The sequence below is a fragment of the Pan paniscus genome, chromosome 7 (assembly GCF_029289425.2).
Source record: "Pan paniscus chromosome 7, NHGRI_mPanPan1-v2.0_pri, whole genome shotgun sequence".
NCBI lineage: Eukaryota > Metazoa > Chordata > Mammalia > Primates > Hominidae > Pan > Pan paniscus.
In genome coordinates this window covers 64,012,730-64,030,650 of record NC_073256.2, presented here as the reverse complement: position 1 = coordinate 64,030,650, position 17,921 = coordinate 64,012,730, and positions in this window count along the sequence as shown.

The following is a 17,921-nucleotide window of genomic DNA, read 5'->3' as shown; positions in this document are numbered from 1 at the left end:
GATTGCTGAAATGCATCCTCCACTTCTTCCCTGGATGGTTAGAACCACCTTGTGAGACAGGTATGGTCACGAATCCTATACTCACACCTGAGGACACGAGGCCCAAGGGGTCAGTGGCCAGCTCTGAGCCACCAAGGATGGCCAGGGAGCCCATGTGATTTAAACCCAAGGCCACATCTGGAGCTGATGCTCTTTCAACCCTCCCAGGAGGAGATGATACAGAAAGGTCACAAGAATTTCAACAAGTATTTAGCTCCTACCATGTACCTGCGTCGAGAACCAGGAACCAAGAAAGAAAAGTAAGCAGATGAGGTTCCTGCCTCACGGAGGAGCAGGGAGAGGGACATGGAGCAAAGCACCTCCAAAGTGACTGTCTATTATAGGCCATGCCTGTTTGCGGAGTCCCAGCACTCAGATAGAAAAAGACAGTGACCTCGAATTCTCACAGCACCACCCCTGTGGTGACAAGGACCCGGCCAGAATCCTCAGTGCCTGCTGGTTGGGAGTGCTGGCTGGGCATTGGTTTCCTCCCAGCGGGCATCTCATGGGCCAGCCTCTATTGTCATCCCCATTCCACAGGTGAGGGAAACGAAATTGAGAGGGATTGAGGGCATTCCCCAGGTCTCACAGGAATGGCACAGCCTGGCTTCAAACCATGTCAGGTTTCGTAGTTTTTCAAAGCTTGTTTTCTTCTTCTGTGTATTGAAAAGAGGATAGGACTTGCGTCCTCGGTTGACTTGTGTGACGGCAGCGTTGGGAGCTGGGGGCGTGACCACAGTGGTGTGATGTGTGAATGCAGCACACAGCCCAGGGAACATAGCCCAGAGTCGGAGGGCTGGCCGCTCACCCTGGCATGGAAGGCCCTCGCTCCACCTGGGCTCGCTCTTATCACTCCATGCACAGACAGGCATTAGCTGAGGCAGGCAACAGATGATAGAGAACAGCACCATGTCCCCACGCTGCCACTTCACAGCATCCTTCCAGCAACCTGGAGTACTTCCCTTTCTAGAAAGGAAGAAACTCAGACTTTGAAAGCTTGCATCCCTCGCACAGTTAGGAGCTGAGAATTAGAACCCCAGGACTCCAGGCCTCCAAAGCCTGTGCTTTGGCCACGGCAGCGCAAAGCTCCTCTGCAAAATGAAGCAAGTAAGAACTAGAAGTGACCAGGCACAGTGGCTCCCGCCTATAATCCCAGCATGTTGGGAGGCCGACGCAGGAGGACCACTTGAGCCCGGGAGTTTGAGACCAGCCCGGTAACATGGCAAAACCCCATCTCTACAAAAAATAAGAAAAATTAGCCAAGTGTGATGGTGCACACCCATCAGCTACTTTGGAGGCTGAGGTAGGAGGATCACTTGAGTCCAGGGTGATTGGGGCAGTCACACTGCTACACTCCAACCTGGGCAACAGAGTGAGACCCTGCCTCTAAAAAAAGAAAAGAACCAGAAGTCTCTCTTCCAGCTCAGCTCAATGTGCAATCATTTTAGGGTGAAAAGAGCTACAAATTCAGTTCCTTATTTAAAAAAAAAAAAAACCATTAAACTAGGTCAGGAAAACAAAATGATACTTGGTGTAGCCTGGTCCAACTCTAAAGACTCATAATGGAACATCCAAATTGGTTGGAAAGGGGCAGAATTATCTGTAATTGTGCCCCGGTCATTGTGCAGGCCAGTTCTGGGCACACGGGAAGCCCAACACAGCCCCTCTTTGGCTGCCCAGAGACTCCCAGCGGCAGCAGAAACAGGGCCATGCTCCTCAGTACCCCCACCATGCCCACTTCTCACAGCACCCTGAGCCATGTTATAGGATTCGAGAGCTGACCCACTTGTGCAGGAAGGGTGCGCCTGTCTTACTCAGGGTGCCTTCCAGTTCGCAGCCAGTTCTCATGCTGGGCAATGAGGAGGAGCCCACTGAAATCATCCGAAGTACTCATGGCCTGAGGCCCAGGCCACAGTGAGGAGATCAGGAAGCCCTCACTCATTGGTGCTGCCATGCTGATGATGTGAGTTCCAGCAACTCTTGGGTTGTTCTGAGCAGTCGTTGATGTGTGTCACCCATAGGAGCATGCGATGGGCACACCGGGTCCTGGGTACCCAGTGCCTCTCCTCCCCACCCTCAGAGCCCTTCCCAGCCACAGCCACTCTGACATCAGCCTCTGATTCTCTCTCCTCTGACAAGACTTGCAGAGACTTTTCTATGTTCGCCCTACTCGTAAGAGGAAGAAGTCTCTAGAGATGGGATTTCCGATGCTGCGAGAAGCAAAAGGTCCTATCTGCTGCCCGAAAGGCAGTTTTATATTCTGCATAATCATAAGAATGCCTCTGTCTTAAAGAGCAAATTTCTACTAAAATCAGACCTGTGTAGGGCAATGGATGAAGAGTCCCAAGCTCTGGCTGCGAGATGATAAGCTGCCTGCCGCAGGCAACACTGAGCCCAGCCCAGTGCCTGACTTCCCAGGCTAGCACAGCTACAGGGGCTTTCTTATTTGGGGCTTTCTTGGCCTCTGTGCAGATGCAGTGAAGCATGCTCAGGTCAGCAGGGAGATAGATGCTCTTAAAAACAAAAGCAAGAGTTGTTTCTTCCTTCTGGGTACAGGGGCATGTGTCAGATTCCAAGGGCAATTTTCCTAGCATCTCAGAGGTACCTCTAAGGGACTGGCTGTCTTCCCACTATTAGACTCACTTAGACCACCTCACAGCCGCAGCCTTTCTTTGAGACTGGCTTTAGGGCAGCTCCAGAGGCAGCTCTGGTACAGAGGACGGAACCCTAGCCCACAGCCCCAGAGAGCCACTGCTTTCCTGGCTGCACCTGCCTATCACAAAGCCCTTCCCTCCTGGGTCCTGCACGAACTCCCACTCCTCTCCACTGGGCCTCTGGGAAGACCTGCTGGCATGGAACGGCCATGTGTTCTGCACTGTCTCTGGCACTGCACTTCCCCAGCCCACCTAGGACCCAGAGCCTCACTAACCGCCTCTGAGGCCAGGTGGCTTCCTTGTGAATGCATAGCCTCTGGTAGGTTTGTGCACCAGCTACTCCAGTGTGCCGGAGCTTTTGTGGCATGGACAATGGTTTCCTGCATTTACGTGCAGGCTCCCAGCCCACAAGGTAGACTCTGAGTTTTAAAAGCAGCATGCCTTCTATGGCTCTGGTGACAACAAGAAATGCCAGACCCAGTAGTGGAAACAGCAAAGGGCCTTCCTGAGCAAACTCTTAAGACCAGCAAGAGTGCGATGAACAAAACTGTACATAGCGAAAGCCCCTGCAAAAGGCAGCTTATATTTACCACACAATAGCAATCTGCATGTGCAGAATGGGTCCAGGGATAGCATACAAATAATGTCTCATCACCTCATTGGAATTAGAAGTCAGAAGCATAATATCTGAACTTTCAAGTGACTAAATTAAGGATAAATTCCTTGAAGATAGGAATTGTGTCTCATTGACCTTCTTAATCCCAATAGTCACAGGATAGGAACACATTAAGAACTGAATGAATAAATGACAGCTGGTAAGAGAGGGGATGAGGAAAAGGAAAAAATAATATAGGTTAAAGCATTCAGTCAGTAAATAAAAAGTTCATTTCAGGTTGTATTATTATTATGAAATGAGACAAGCATATCTACACAAAGCTCTTTCTACTCCACTCTTGAGACAAAGCATGACTCTGAGGAGCACGGGGCTTTGCAGCAGATCCTTGAAGCTGTCCTGCTCTGGTCCTTCCTGTGGGAGGGGTCCCCCAGCATGCAGCACCTCAGTTCCCCTCTAGGCTTCTATTTCTAGGGTTTTATTTTTGGGACAAGATATCTCTCTGTTGCCCAGGCTGGAGTGCAGTGGTGCAATCATGGCTCCCTGCAGCCTCGACCTTCCAGGCTCCAGCGATTACCCCACCTCAGCCTTTTAAGTAGCTGGGACTACAGGTGCACACCATCGTGTCTGGCTAGTTTTTTTATTTCTCTTTTTTATAGATGGGGCCTTGCTATGTTGCCCAGGCTGGATTCTATCTCCTGAGCTCAAGCGATCCTCCTGCCTCAGCCTCCCAAAGGTTTCTATTTCTATTCAGATGAAGAGCTTGAGTCAGCTAAATTTGACACCTCTTGTGAGATTCCAAAGGTTCAAAAACTACTGGAACATAAGGCAAAAGGATCTTTTTTTTTTAACCATACTCAGGAGGTCGGTCGCCATAGCAGCCTTTTTATAAGAGAAAGAGAGAAGTGGTGGGAGGTGGAAGGTAAAATACCAGCCCTCAGAGCATCTCCTGCTTTTTTTAAAGTTCTTATAATAAACATGACTTCTTTGTGCTTTATATTCCCAACACCCTAGCTATTTGCTTGCAGCACTTGAGAAAATACATAGCCTTTTACTTGTTTAAAAAGAGGGGTTTTTTCAATACAAAAAAGTTTTAATATAAGAACCAGCATAGCAGCCAGAAGACTATCTGTTTTAAAGGGGATGTTTTGCTGATTCCAAGTCTGTGACAACATGTAGAACAGACCAGTTAGAGAATATCCCAGGAACCCTCACCCAACGCAGCTGTTCTAGATGCAGCTGGGGTTTGCTGCCTGCTCTTTTCTGAATGTGTCCAAAAGTCTTCTCCAGAACATCCAAATTTAATCCCAGTGTCAAGATTCCAAGGCTTAATCACTCAGCTACAAGGAGATTCCTTTGAAGCTTGCACAGTTTGCGGAAGTGTGGGGAGAGAGGAGGTGGTGGAGAAGGGAAGAGTGTGAAGCCAGAGCATGTACCCTGCTGGAACCTGTGGCCGGGGTGCCCACAGTCTGTAGTCACCACGATGAGCCAACAGCACTTCAGCCTTATGCTGCTGGCCGTTCTTTCCTGTCTAGAAACTGAGGGTTTTCCATTTTGTTTTCCAAAGAAGCCAGAAGTATTGTACATTTACCATAATAAGCCCAAGGAAAATGGTATTACAAACCAAATAAAAATGGAAAATAAAACGAAATTTTAAAAAGTAAAACAAGGCAGTTGGTCACCAAACTTTTGCAATTGAGAAGAAAGATGTCTTTTACCTTATCTGCTCTACATATTTTTCTCTCCAACTTCATGGGCAGCAGAGCCGTTGCCTTTACCAGGAAGCTGTTCCGAACATTGTAATGAAACCCCTCAGATATTCCAGGCCAGTACTGTTTTAAAAAGAGATGTCTAAAAATTCCATTGTACTTGAGATTTCTCCAAATTAGCCACGCTTTGTGCATTTTTTGCCAGAATTCCACTACTAAAATCACTCAAACCAGACCTGCCTTACAAGAACTCCTGAAGGAAACACTAAATATGGAAAGGAAAAATTGGTACCAACCACTGCAAAAACATACCCAATTGTAAAGAATGTCAACACTATGAAGAAAACTGCATCAATTAATGGGCAAAATAACCAGCTAGCATCATAATGACAGGATCAGATTCACATATAACAATTTTAACCTTAAATGTAAACAGGCTAAATGCCCAATTAAAAGACACAGACTGGCAAATTGGATAAAGAGTCAGGATCCATCAGTGTGCTGTATTCAGGAGACCCATCTCACGTGCAAAGACATACATAGGCTCAAAATAAAGGGATGAAGGAATATTTACCAAGCAAATGGAAAGCAAAAAAAAGCAGGGTTGCAATCCTAGTCTCTGATAAAACAAACTTTTTAAACCAACAAAGATAAAAAAAAAAAAAAAGAAGGGCGCTACATAATGGTAAAGGGATCAATGCAACAAGAAGAGCTAACTATCTTAAATATATATGCACCCAATACGGGAGCACCCAGATTCATAAAGCAAGTTCTTAGAGACTTACAAAGAGATTTAGAGTCCCACACAATAATAGTGAGAGACTTTAACACCCCACTGTCAATATTAGACAGATCAATGAGACAGAAAATTAACAAGGATATTCAGGACTTGAACTCAGCTCTGGACCAAGCTGACCTAATAGACATCTACAGAACTCTCCACCCCAAATAAACAGAATACACATTCTTCTCAGCAACACATAGCACTTATTCTAAAATTGACCACATAATTAGAAGTAAAACACTCCTTAGCAAATGCAAAAGAATGGAAATCATAACAAACAGTCTCTCACACCACAGTGCAATCAAATTGGGACTCAGGATTAAGAAAATCACTCAAAACCGCACAACTACTACATGGAAACTGAACAACCTGCTCCTGAATGACTACAGGGTAAATAATGAAATTAAGTCAAAAATAAATAAGTTATTTGAAACCAGTGAGAACAAAGACACAATGTACCAGAATCTCTGGGACACAGCTAAAGCAGTGTTTAGAGGGAAATTTATAGCACTAAATGCTCACATCAGAAAGCAGGAAAGATATAAAATCAACACTCTAACATCACAATTAAAGAACCAGAGAAGAGGCTGGGTGTGGTGGTTCAGGCCTGTAATCCCAGCACTTTGGGAGGCCGAGGCAGGCGGATCCTTAGGTCAGGAGATCAAGACCATTCTGGCTAACATGGTGAAACCCCATGTCTACTAAAAATACAAAAAAATTAGCTGGGCATGGTGGCATGCACCTATAGTCCCAGCTCCTTGAGAGGCTGAGGCAGGAGAATTGCTTGAACCCAGGAGGCAGAGGTTGCAGTGAGCCCAGGTCGTGCCACAGCACTCCAGCCTGGGTGATAGGGCAAGACTCCATCTCAAAAAAAAAAAAAAAGAACTAGAGAAGCAAGAACAAACAAATTCAAAAGCTAGCAGGAGACAAGAAATAACTAAGATCAGAGCACAACTAAAGGAGATAGAGACATAAAAACCCTTCAAAAAATCAATGAATCCAGGAACTGGGTTTTTGAAAAGATTGACAAAATAGACAGACCACTAGCCAGACTAATGAAGAAGAAAAGAGAGAAGAATTAGACACAATAAAAAATGATAAAGGGGATATCACCCTGATCCCACAGAAATACAAACTACCATCAGAGAATACAATGCACACCTCTTCACAAATAAACTAGAAAATCTAGAAGAAATGGATAAATTCCTGAACACATACACCCTCCCAAGACTAAGCCAGGAAGAAGTCAAATCCCTAATAAACCAATAACAAGTTCTGAAATTGAAGCAGTAATTAATAGCCTACCAACTAAAAAACGCCCAGGACCGGAAGGATTCACAGCCAAATTTTATCAGGGGTGCAAAAAGGAGCTGGTACCATTCCTTCTAAAACTATTCTAAACAATAGAAAAAGAGGGAATCCTCCCTAACTCATTTTATGAGGCCAACTTCATCCTAACACCAAAACCTGGCAGAGACACAACAAAAAAAGAAAATTTCAGGCCAACATCCCTGATGAACATCGATGCAAAAATCCTCAATAAAATACTGACAAACTGAATCCAGCAGCACATCAAAAAGCTTATCAAACATGATCAAGTCGGCTTCATCCCTGGGATGCAAGCCTGGTTCAACATATGCAAATCAATAAACATAATCCATCACATAAACGGAGCCAATGACAAAAAACCACATGATTATCTCAGTAGATGCAGAGAAGGCCTTTGATAAAACTCAACACCCATTCATACTAAAAACTCTCAATAAACTGGGTATTGATGGAAAGTATCTCAAAATACTAAGAGCTATTTATGACAAACCCACAGCCAATATCATACTGAATGGACAAAAACTGGAAGCATTCCCTTTGAAAACTGGCACAAGACAAGGATGCCCTCTCTCACCACTCCTATTCAACATAATATTGCCAGGGTAATCAGGGAAGAGAAAAAAAATAAAGGGTATTAAAATAGGAAGAGAGGAAGTCAAATTGTCTCTGTTTGAAGATGATATGATTATATATTCAGAAAACCCCATTGTCTCAGCCCAATGTCTCCTTAAGCTGATAAGCAACTTCAGCAGTCTCAGGATATAAAATCAATGTGCAAAAATCACAAGCATTTCTATACACCAATAATAGAGAGCCAAATCATGAGTGCACTCCCATTCACAACTGCTGCAAAGAGAATAAAATACCTAGGAATATAACTTACAAGGGATTTGAAGGACCTCTTCAAGGAGGACTACAAACCACTGCTGAAGGAAATAAGAGAGGTCACAAACAAATGGAAAAAACATTCCATGCTCATCGATGGGAAGAATCAATATTGTGAAAATGGCCATACTCCCCACAGTAATTTGTAGATTCAATGCTATTCCTATCAAGCTACCATTGACTTTCTTCACAGAATTAGAAAAACTATTTTAAATTTCATATGGAACCAAAAATGAGCCCAAATGGCCAAGACAATCCTAAGCAAAAAGAACAAAGCGGGTGGCATCATGCTGCCTGACTTCAAACTATACTACAAGGCTATAGTAACCAAAACAGCATGGTACTGGTACCAAAACAGATATATAAACCAATGGAACAGAACAGAGGCCTCAGAAATAATGCCACACATCTACAATCTACAGAATGGGAGAAAATTTCTACAATCTATCCATCTGACAAAGAGCTAGTATCCAGAAACTACAAGAAACTTAAACACATTTCCAAGAGAAAAACAAACAATCCCATCAAAAAGTGGGTGAAGGATATGAACAGACACTTCTCAAAAGAAGACATTTATGCAGCCAATAAACATATGAAAAAAAAGTTCATCATCACTGGTCATTAAAGAAATGTAAATCAAAACCACAATGAGATACCATCTCACACCAGTTAGAATGGCCATCATTAAAAACAACAGGAAACAACATCAGGAAACAACAGATGCTGGAGAGGATGTGGAGAAACAGGAAAGCTTTTACACTGTTGGTGGGAGTGTAAATTAGTTCAACCATTGTGGAAGACAGTGTGACAATTCCTTAAAGATCTAGAACCAAAATGCCATTTGACTCAGCAGTCCCATTATTGGGTATATGTCCAAAGGGTTATAAATCATTCTACTATAAAGACACATGCACACGTATGTTTATTGCGGCACTATTCACAATAGCAAGAACTTAGAACCAACCCAAATGCCCATCAATGATAGATTGGATAAAGAAAATGTGGCACATATACACCATGGAATACTATGCAGCCATAAAAAGGAATGCGATCATGTCCTTTGCAGGGACATGGATGAAGCTGGAAACCATCATTCTCAGCAAACTAACACAGGAACAGAAAACCAAACACTGCATGTTCTCGTTCATAAGTGGGAGTTGAACAATGATAACGCATGGACAAAAGGAGGGGAACATCACACACTGGGGCCTGTCAGGGGGTGGAGGGCTAAGGGAGAGACAGCATTAGGGGAAATACCTAATGTAGATGATTTGATGGGTGCAGCAAACCACCATGGCACGTGTATACCTACGTAACAAACCTGCACGTTCTGCACATGTATCCCAGAAGTATAATTAAAAAAGAAAACTGAGGAAATAGAGATAAACAAAAGGAAAAAAAATTACAAAATACAAAAAAAAATCACTCAAGACTTTAAAAGAGCTCAGGAAACTAATTTACATGAAATTAATGTAACTTATTTCAACTTTGTTCTACACAATTGATAAGAATGAAATTCTTCAAACTACAGACTTACACCCCCACCTTTGTTACCATTTGTCGAAGGACAACAATCCACTTCTTTCCATTTGTTGTCGAACTTAAAGGAAAACTCAGAGGAATTTCTGGAAGATTGTATGTTTTCCAAGAGATTTCAACAAGGGTTTTTTAAAGTTTTGCACTTTTGTAGATTTGGCAACCACAAGCAACTAAACAGGAATGAAACATATTGTTCAAAACCAATGACTTATTTTTTTTTACAATTTTTTCTCTCACTTTTAACAATCATTGTGCAAACCTCGACTTATTGTATGTACAAATAAAATAAGCGTACAACGCATTCTGTCTTTTTTTTTTTCCTGCCTCCGGTTTATTTGCACAAGTAGCACAAGAGGACCCCAGTCCCATGCAGATGGCAGCCCGGGTCGGGACAGGGGTCGCACCAGTCCTTCTGTCCTCATATTGGCAGACAGAGATATCTACTCTGAAGCCTTTGTAGGGGCCTGGGCACCTTTGGGAGCCTGAGCTGGAGCTGAAGCTGGAGCTGCAGCGTCGGCCTTGGTTTGATCCTTGGGCTTGGCCTTGGCCTTTGGCCGGCACAGCCTTAGCCTCTTGGCCATGCAGGCATGACCACGCTTCCCAAGCTTGGAGTGGGCAACGTAGGCAATCGATCGAGCTTGCGGCTGACACCCTTTGAGATCTTGGGCTTAACCTCCTTGGGCTTTACGAGGGCCTTGATAGCCTTGGCACCTATGCTCATGGCCTTGGCATTGTTGGCCTGCATCTTCTTTAGGCCCTTCTTGTGCCTCTTGGCAAAGCGTATGTTCCTCGGGAACTTGGGGTCCACCTCCTTAAGAGATTTGTATCTTTGTCATCGGGGTTTCTTGATACCATTTCTGTGCCATTTTCAGGACTTGGTTGTGTGTGGCATGGGTCTTAGATTTGGCCATGTCTGCACCTTAAGCCGCGGCTCCTGAAGCGCCTAGAACCGAAAGAGAAAGGGACCACCCATACATTGCATTTTGATAACAATCTTCTCAACATATTGTGTGTGTCTCCTGACCCCACTAGTTCGGGTTTCGTCAGGGCTGCCTGCGTGATCTCAAGGCCAATCAGGAAGGAGCAGTGAGGGTTTTTGTCCTGAATGCATTGATATCAACAAATGAAGGTTTTCAGGGCTTTATTGCAGATCACACCCTACTGCTGTTGATAGTTTTTCTTGTTGTTGTTCTTTCTTTTACCCTTTATTTGGTGGTAGAAGTGGAAGTTAAGGGTGTGGTGAAAAGATAAATATGATGCTTGAAGATTAGAATCTGACCTTTGTTCTGATCAGCCCCTGGCCCTGTGCAGTTCATGGCATCCACACCACATATGGAAGTCCACTTAATGAGACAAGCAGATATTCGGCAGTGGAGATGGTGAAGCTGGATTTTCATCTCCTAAGGAGAGAGCTGATTTCATTCCTTAGCTTCAGAGAGAAGTGAATCAAAAGATGAAATATAGCCATCACGCCTTCCTCCCTTCCCTACATGTGCTATCTGCACTACAACTGTCTTGACTCACCTTTCTCCATTGTTCTCCGTTTCCCCTTCTCTTATAGAAAGCCCTTTGCATCCTAATCCTACAAGCAATGTCCCACCTGCCACACTCAAGAGCCCTATGAGGGTCTGCAGACCGTCTGTTTCCTCGCTTCCTGTCCTAACCTCACACTACATTGTTTATTGGGAATGTGGGGAATACCAAAAATAAGACATAATCAAGCTCACCGCTTTGATGGTTAATCAGGAAACCTTACTTGCCGCCTATTGGGAACACATCATTAGCCAATGGAGAGGAACAAATATTTTGAAAGAAAGGTGGAAATTTAAGTGGGGGGCCGCAAAAGAAGCCTAATATTACTCCTCAAAAGACATTGCTACCAGAGCCACATGCATTTCTTTTTTCTTGCCAAAATATTCAAACCAAGGTTTGTAGAAGAACTTTGAACCCCACACTTTATATCTGCACATGGGAGCTGAGTTGAATCTGTGCTTTGTTTTTTTAATTTATTGAGGAGGAAAAAAGCCTTATCTGTATGCATTTGTAAAACCTAATGCATGACCTACTTTTTATATTACCTAATTTTGAGATTTTGGTTAACCCCCCATTCTCTTTAAGTCTCAGTTTCTTATTCAATAAAATATGTGGCTTGGACCATTTGTTGCTATGGTTCACTCTAGTTCTAAAATGCCATTCTCACCAAATTTAAATCAACTTCACCATGGGGACAAAGCACGGGAAATTTATGGAAAATGACAAGTCCTGAGCATAGAACCACATCCCTGAGCTGTGCCCTGGAGGAGAGTTGAGAATGAACACCCATTGAGATTTAAATGAATGAGAAATAAACCTTTGTGTTGTTTGTTTGTTTGTTTGTTTGTTTTTTGAGACTGAGTCTCGCTCTGTCGCCAGGCTGGAGTGCAGTGGCGCAATCTCGGCTCACTGCAACCTCTGCCTCCCGAGTTCAAGTGATTTTCAGCTTCCAGAGTAGCTGGGACTATAGGCGTGCACCACCACACCCAGCTATTTTTTTGTATTTTTAGTAGAGACAGAGTTTCACCATGTTGGCCAGGATGGTCTCCGATCTCTTGACCTCGTGATTCACCTGCCTCAGCTTCCCAAAGTGCTGGGATTACAGGCATGAGCCACTGTGCCATGCCTGTCATTTTTAAATCTTTATACATTTGGGGGTTTTTTACAACAGCTACTGTTAACTAATGTATTTCTGGACTTCCATTTCCTCATTTAAAAAAATGAGAGGCCGGGCATGGTGGCTCATGCCTGTAATCTCAGCACTTTGGGAGGCTGAGGCGGGCAGATCACCTGAGGTCAGGAGTTCGAGACCAGCCTGGCTAACATGGTGAAACCCCGTTTCTACTACAAATACAAAAAATTAGCTGGGCGTGGTGGCGTGTGCCTGTAATCCCAGCTAGTCGGGAGGCTGAGGCAGGATAATTGTTTGAACCTGGGAGGCACAGGTTGCAGTGAGCTGAGATGGTGCCATTGCACTCCAGCTTGGGCAACAAGAGTGAAACTCCATCTCAGAAAAAAAGAATGAGAGTAATAATTAGCATCTGGGAATGTTTCTGTGAGGCTGCAATCAAATGACACTTGTGGATCAGCCCGGATGTGTCTGCAAGAGTGGGCTTGACTTCTCTGTTTCTTCCCTCCACCCAGCTGCAGAGGGAGGAGCAGTAAGCCCTTGTCACCAGGTGGACAGTGATGAGGTTGAGGCCCACAGAGCCCCCCAGTGGATGCTGTTCTTCTGAAGAGCAGCCTACAAACCTGCTTCTCCCAGAGGAAGCTGTGTGGAAAGTTGCTTCCCCATGCCACACAATGGTCTGGGCAGAGGCCATTGGGGTGGATGATTCACTCCTCCAAGGGCTCGGGAAACCGAATTCCTTCTGCACCCTACTGTCCACTTGCCTTCCCTGCTTCTCTACCTCCCATTGGCTTCTTCTTGCCCTGAAGACCCGCTGCTGTTCTCACGGTAGACCACGGGGTGCTGAGGCAAGAAGAATCAGGAGGTGAGGAGACTGGAATCACCGGCTGTGGCTCAGGCAGGTGTGCCTGAGACAGGGTCACAGATCCCCCGCCTAAAAGCAATGCAAATAAATGTCCTGTCAGGGAAGACACTGTGAGCTCCGTCCCTGGTGTGAGTGTGAGGGATGAGCGGGTCTCCAAATTCAGCTCACCCTCAGTCACCCGCTCTGTAAACCAGGAACCAGAAAACCCAGCACTGGCCAAGGAGAGGTGCTTCACACCTGTAATCCCAGCACTTTCGTAGGGCAACGTGGGAGGATCGCTTGAGTTCAGGAGTTTGAGACCAGCCTGAGAAACATGGCAACAAAAATTTACAAATTAGCAGGGCTTGGTGGCATGTGCCTGTAGGCCCAGCTACTGGGGAGGGGGAGGACAGAGGATCACTTGACCCTGGGAGTTCAAGGCTGCAGTGAGAGCCCTGTTTACGCCACTGCACTCCAGCCTGAGCCACAGAGTGAGAGCCTATCTCAAAAAAAAAAAAAAGGAGGAGGAGGAGAGAGAAAGGAAGAAAGGAGGAAAGAAGAGAAAGAAAAAGGAAGGAAGGAAGAAGGAAAGAAAGAGAAAGAAAGAAAGAAAGAAAAAAGAAAAGAAAAAAGAAAAGAAAAAGACTCACCCAGCACCTCTTCATTGGTGCTGAGGATAACGTGACAGCTTAAACACGGACCTGCTTTATTTTGCTTACATATTAAAATGGACGGCCTCCAAAACTTCCTTGACTTCACACCATGTCGTCCATATTCTCACCGTCTTCCTATCACTCTTCTGAGAATTTTATTGAAAATTGTAACTTACTGAATTTTTCCCATCCTAAGTAGAAAGGAACATACTCAGCTCTCAGAGTCACTTTGGAAAGTTTCATCATCTCCATCACCCGGCGGGCAAAGCTCTTTTTGGCGCCTGCTCCTTTTGGAAGCCTGAGCCATTCCAGGCGGCTTGGCGACCCTGGCTGCGCAGGCCACAGACGGAGGCCCAGCTCGGCGGGACGGGGCGGGCGGATCGGCGCTGCCCTAGGGGGCTCCGGGCTCCTGCCCTCAGCGCGGCTCCCGCCAGCCTTCGCTCCCGCGCCTCCCTCTCCGTTCTGCTGGTTGCCCTGCGACGATGCTTGGCTCCTGCCTCAGGTCCCCGGCTCGAGTCCCGTACTCCCCGGCCGGCCCTTGCGCTGCCTCCGCCGCCCGGCCAGGTGTCCTGCCCGGCGTGAATGGGAGAGGTGCTTCCCACTGCGGGGGAGTCTGGGGACTCCCCGCGCCAGCCCTGCCCGCACGGCGCCGGGCCCCGCCCACCTGCCCATCCTTTCTCAGTCCCTGGAAGCTGTCCTCTCCCGGGAAAGTCCCTCTCGGTGTTATCATCCTTCTGTTTTCCCTATCAGTGCTTGTAAACTTTTTGTTTTTGAAGACTTCTTTGAGACTGTGTTAAAGGACAGGAGCCTGCCCCCAGGAATGTCTGTGCACAGAGACGCGTGGTTCCGGGAGGCGCGGGGTCTGGGTGTTTCTGCAGCTCCGGGCCTGGGGCTGTCCCCGCAAGGCCCCGCAGCCCCGGGGGGTCCCGAGAACTCCTCCGCACTGGTGTTTTTGCGCCCATGCCGGAGCCCAGCCCCGCTCTTGTCAACCTTTCCCCTCTCAGTCCTCGAAGCTGGGGACAAAACCGCCAGGAGAAATAAGGCACAGGACTAGGGGAGGGGAGGGATTAGAAACTGTAATTCAACCTAATATTTGAGGCTTGGCAAGTGTGCCTATGGGATTTCACGAAAACCCCCGAATCTTTTTCATTTCAGAGCAATTAAGCCGACCCCAGCGTCCTGGCTCCAGTAAGCCGCTCAGCTCTCCGTTTTATTGCCTGTTTCCTTCTCCCTTGCCAGCACGAGCGAGCTCCCATCCTTGCGCTCAACATAAAAAACCCACACGGCGTCGGTGCCACGGAGGGGCCCCAAGAGCAAGTGTGGGGCTGGGGCAGGCGGCCGGGCACATGTGGCCCCCGGGGCCGCGCACAGGCACGGCTTTCGCTCTAATCAGAAACATCCCGCCGTAATGTAATAGTTCCCACCAAGCACAGACACCAAGTCTAGCGATTCTTCCTCCACATTCTTAACCCTTAGAGGAGGTGGGAAGGCCAAAAGAGAGGGGAAATTAATCCCTTAGAGTTGCTACCCTGGGATTTTTCACTTGCAGTTTTTTTCGCTCTGATGTGAAAGAAAACGATGTGAGCTTTGGAAGCTTGCAGGGAGCAGGAATTTATATTAAAATGCCCTTCCTCGGTTCTGGCAAGGGGCATAGGTGGGGGAGGGCGGTGGAGTCCCTCACTCCCTGGGGAGGGCCAGTCCTGCTAAGAGGCCAGACAGAGCACCTACCGGGGCCACCAGCAAAGCAGTGCACCGATTAAAAGTGTTTGAATCCTGATTTGACACAGCAGTGAGGCAGTTGACCTGCCGGTTCTGAGGCCTCCCTCTCCAGCCTCTGGGGCTCGGCCAGCCGAGCGCCTCTGGGTTGTGGATGTCAGTGTCTTCCCCAGGACCGTGGTCGTGGGGGTGGGAGTCCCCCTCAGCCTGTCACATTCTCACCTGCAGGTGGAATACCATAACTAAGAAAGCCACAAGATTGGAAGCATGAGCTTTGGAAGAAATTTGTCTTCTACTTAGATGTTTTGATTAGTTAGTTTTGATTTAAATTAAGTTTTCCTAAAATTCAGGAGTAGGAACCCACCATGTCAACTTTTCCATATCGTTAAGACCAGCCAGTGACAGCTGTCAACCCTCTGTGGCTTGTCTTCCATACCCACAGACTCGTATCCATCTGAGGCCACTGGTGGTCAGGCTTCCTCTGCTGAGTGAGCCACAGGCCCACATGCATGTATGTGTACACACACTGCACCCATACACACACTGCACGCATACAGCACCCGTGTGTATACACAGCACATGCATACACAAATGGCATGCATACACACACCACACATGTACACACACAGCACGTGCATACACAAATGGCATGCATACACACACCACACATGTACACACACAGCACACATACACATAGCACAAGTGTATACACACAGCACAAGCATACACAGACAGCACAGGTGCACACACACCACATGCGTACACACACACTTGTACACATACACTGTGCATTTCTCTCAGTGAACATTCACCACATGCCTTGGGTGCATGCAGTATTATGCTGCACGAGATAGGGTCCCCATACCTGGCTTCACCTTCAAAGCACTGAAGGAATTTTGAAGAGACTCCCTGATCTACCAAATCGAGTGAGGACTTGAGACATTTTTATTTATAAAGGCTCTGAGATTGCTCTGAGGTGTAGCTGGGGCCCGCAGGTGGAGAGCATTCATGTTTGCACCACCTGTTAAGAAGCTCACCCCCAACGCAGTGCCGGTGGAGAGTGGCTGGCGTCTGGCACCCAGGTATGCAGCTTTGCTCTGTGACTCTGACGAGTGGTGGGACCTACGGAAAACGGTAGAGCTCTCAGAGTTCCCCTTCGCTTATCTGCAAAAAGAAGATGATAATGGCATCCGCATTATAGAGTTTTTGTGCACATGGAATGAGTGAATATTTGAGAAGCATTTGGAACAGCAAGTGGTTTAAGTTGTGAGTGCTAAATAGAAGTGTTACCATTTCCCTTGAGATGTGAGTTGATGGTGTAGACTGGTGGAGGGCCGAGGAAGCCTGCAGCACTGGGAGAGAGGGTCCCACTTGTGGCAGCATGACTGGGAAGAAACACCATGGCAATGGTTTGCAGGTGGGACTGATGGGGAGATGTGCAAGCTGATGGAAAGTGTAGAGACGTGTTCATTTATGAATCATCTACAGGCCCAGCTAATCAAATTCATGTCAAGCAATGTTGTTCTCCTTCCCAACAGGCCTGACTCTGGGAACAGGTAAGTAAATGGGGTGTGCACACTTGAGGTGAGATGGAGGCTTTCTCAGACCACACAGGCCCACTCCCCCTGCAGATCCTAAATCTACATATGGCCTAACTCAAGAGCTGCATGAAGGAATATGCACAAGATGACTCTGCAGGCCCCTACCACTGGACACATGACTGCTGCTCCCTCCACCGATGGAGAAAGGGGCCTAGAAGAGGCCGGCCAGTAGCCTGCAGTCAGGATCTGGGCCACGAATGGAATTCTCAACTACAGACTGAAAGCCCTGGTGTGTAGACCAGCCTCCACCCTCTTTCTAATGGAGAAAAGCTCCTTACCAGATATAAAATATTTGATGTATGTATTCATATGTTACATAAATGAATGTGATATTTATTTGTTCATTTATAAGCTTGATAATAGGCACAATTTTATAAGAAGCACATGGCGTTCTACACGGTGGGAGAAGCTGGGTTCAACGGCTCCAAGAACTTCAGCTTGTTAGAGAGACCAGTGTTTTTCTTTGTGCTTAGGAACAGCATTTTGTAGTGAAATGTGTCTTCAATGACAGCATTTAGCGTCCTGTCCCAAATAAGAACAGCCTCCCAGTGAAATCCAGGAAACTGAAACAATCATGACAAGAGAATGTGCAATGCCAGATGAATCTGGATCCTACATTTTTTTTGTCTCTACTTTCTTTGACATTAAATATTGTGTGAGAAAAAACTCTGACTCCCAGTGAGCCATCTGTCTTTTGTTTCTTTTTGGGTGTGTAGCCACCCGCAGTAATCAGCCTAATCCTGAAGTCAGTAACTCTGTTACACAGATAGGGCCCTGATTAGAGGAAAGCGAACCAGGGGCCTCTGGGTTTGCTTCTCCAGGTTCCTTAGAAACTTACAGTTTGGCTCTCATCACTCTCACATTCCTAGCAAATCCAAGGGCAGGTTGTCCGG